The sequence below is a fragment of the Arachis duranensis genome, chromosome 4 (assembly GCF_000817695.3).
Source record: "Arachis duranensis cultivar V14167 chromosome 4, aradu.V14167.gnm2.J7QH, whole genome shotgun sequence".
Lineage (NCBI taxonomy): Eukaryota > Viridiplantae > Streptophyta > Magnoliopsida > Fabales > Fabaceae > Arachis > Arachis duranensis.
Window position 1 is genome coordinate 67407566 of NC_029775.3, and position 2958 is coordinate 67410523.

At 32.8% G+C, this 2958-nt stretch overlaps 1 non-coding gene across 1 annotated transcript; it reads right to left on the reverse strand.

The window, feature by feature from the left end:
* Positions 1–2574: 2574 nt before the first annotated feature.
* Positions 2575–2678, reverse strand: LOC127747183 (small nucleolar RNA R71). The gene has a single exon (XR_008008987.1). It is a non-coding gene; the product is annotated as a small nucleolar RNA R71 (small nucleolar RNA).
* Positions 2679–2958: the final 280 nt, after the last annotated feature.

Here is a 2958-nt window from a genome sequence, read left to right on the forward strand (position 1 = left end):
TGATTGACAACCACTTCCGTTCTACCTTAGGCCGGGCGCATATCTCTTGGATTCCTTAAACAGAATCTTCATGGTATAAGCTAGAGTTGATGGCTGCATTCATGGGAATCCGGAAAGTATAACCTTGTCTGTGGTATTCCGAGTAGGATTCTGGGATTGAATGACTGTGACGAGTTTCAAACTCCTGAAGGCTGGGCGTTAGTGACAGACGCAAAAGAATCAAGGGATTCTACTCCAACCTGATTGAGAACCGACAGATGATTAGCCGTGCTGTGACAGAGCATTTGGACCATTTTCACTGAGAGGATGGGATGTAGCCATTAACAACGGTGATGCCCTACATACAGCTTTCCATGGAAAGGAGTGACAAAGAAGGAAGAAGGAAGAAGTAGGAAAGTAGAGATTCAGAAGGAGCACAGCATCTCCATACATCTATCTGAAATTCTCACCATGGAAATACATGAGTAACTTTATCTTTATTTTATGTTTATTATTTTTTATTGATTTTCGAAATTCCATAATCAATTACTATTCGCCTGACTGAGATTTACAAGATGACCATAGCTTGCTTCATACCAACAATCTCTGTGGGATCGACCCTTATTCACGTAAGGTTTATTACTTGGACGACCCAGTACATTTGCTGGTTAGTTGAACGGAGTTGTGTCCGCACATAGCAAAGAGCCATAATAATGATTCCATACAATAACAAAGAGTACTACATTGATGTGATCACAATTTCGTCCACCAAGTTTTTGGCGCCGTTGCCGAGGATTGTTCGAGTATGGACAACTGACGGTTCATCTTGTTGCTCAGATTAGGTAATTTTCTTTTCAAAAACTTTTTCAAAATTTTTCTTTTCTTTTTCGTTTTTCCAAAAATATTTAAAAAAAAAATTAATAAAAATCCAAAAAAATTAATAAAATCATAAAAACTAAAAATATTTTGTGTTTCTTGTTTGAGTCTTGAGTCAATTTTTAAGTTTGGTGTGAGTTGCATGCTTTAAAAATTTTTTAAAAATTTTTCAAAAATATGTTCTTGATGTTCATCATGATCTTCAAAGTGTTCTTGGTGTTCATCTTGACATTCATAATGTTCTTGCATGCATTAAGTGTTTTGATCCAAAATTTTTAAATTTTGGGTCATAATTGTGTTTTTCTCTCTCATAATTAAAAATTCAAAAAAATCAAAAATATATCTTTTCCTTTTTTTCTCTCCAAATTTTCGAAATTTTGGGTTGACTTGGTCAAAAATTTTTAAAATTAGTTGTTTCTTACAAGTCAAGTCAAAATTTCAATTTTAAAAATCTTATCTTTTTAAATTCTTTTTCAAACTATTTTCAAAATCCTTTTCCTTATTTTTATATCATATTTTCGAAAATATGCTAACCATTAATGTGATTGGTTCAAAAATTTAAAGTTTGTTACTTTCTTGTTAAGAAAGGTTTAATCTTTAAATTCTAGAATCTTATCTTGTAGTTTCTTGTTAGTTAAGTCATTTTAAAAATTAAATCTTTTTCAAAATGCCTTTTTCTTAAAAATCTTATCTTTTTATCTTATCTTTTTCAAAATCTTATCTTTTTCAAAATTTGATTTCAAAATATCTTATCTAACTTCTTATCTTCTTATCTTTTCAAATTTAATTTTAATATTTTTTTAACTAACTATTTGACTTTTTGTTTGTTTCTTATCTTTTTCAAAACCAACTAACTACCTATCCCTCTCTAATTTTCGAAAATACCTCTCTCTTTTTCAAAAATTCTTTTTAATTGTTTTAAATTTTAATTTTAATCATATCTTATCTTTAATTTTCGAAAATCACCAACCACTTTTTCAAAATTATTTTCGAAATTTTCTATCTCTTTTCTTATTCTATTTAATTATTTATTTACTAACACTTCTCTTCACCTCTCTTCATCTAAAAATCCGAAACTATTCTCCTTCACTCTTCTCCCCTTTCTTCTTCTACTAACATAAAGGAATCTCTATACTGTGACATAGAGGATTCCTCTTCTTTTCTTGTTTTCTTCTCTTTCATAAGAGCAGGAACAATGACAAAAGCACTCTTGTTGAAATTGATCCTAAACCTGAAAGGACTCTGAAGAGGAAACTAAGAGAAGCTAAATTACAACAATCCAAAAGCAACCTTTCAGAAATTTTTGAACAAGAGAAGGAGATGGCAGTTGAACCCAATAATGATAATGCAAGGAGGATTCTTGGTGATTTTACTAAGCCCACGTCCAAATTTGATGGAAGAAGCATCTCCATTCCTGCCATTGGAGCCAATAATTTTGAGCTTAAACCTCAGCTAGTTGCTTTAATGCAACAGAACTGCAAGTTTTATAGACTTTCATCTGAAGATCCTTACCAGTTTTTAACTGAGTTCTTGCAGATTTGTGAGACTGTTAAGACGAATGGAGTTGATCCTGAAGTCTACAGACTCATGCTTTTCCCTTTTGCTGTAAGAGACAAAGCTAGAATATGGTTGGATTCACAACCTAAAGATAGCCTAAACTCCTGGGATAAGCTGGTCACTGCCTTCTTGGATAAATTCTTTCCTCCTCAAAAACTGAGCAAGCTTAGAGTGGATGTTCAGACCTTCAAACAAAAAGATGGTGAATCCCTCTATGAAGCTTGGGAAAGATACAAGCAGTTGACCAAAAGGTGTCCATCTGACATGCTTTTAGAATGGACCATATTAGATATATTCTATTATGGTCTATCTGAGTTTTCGAAAATGTCATTGGACCATTCTGCAGGTGGATCCATTCACCTAAAGAAAATGCCTGCAGAAGCTCATGAATTAATTGACATGGTTGCAAATAACCAATTCATATACACTTCTGAGAGGAATTCCATGAATAATGGGACACCTCAGAAGAAATGAGTTCTTGAGATTGATGCTCTGAATGCCATATTGGCTCAGAACAAAGTGTTGACTCAACAAGTTAACATGATC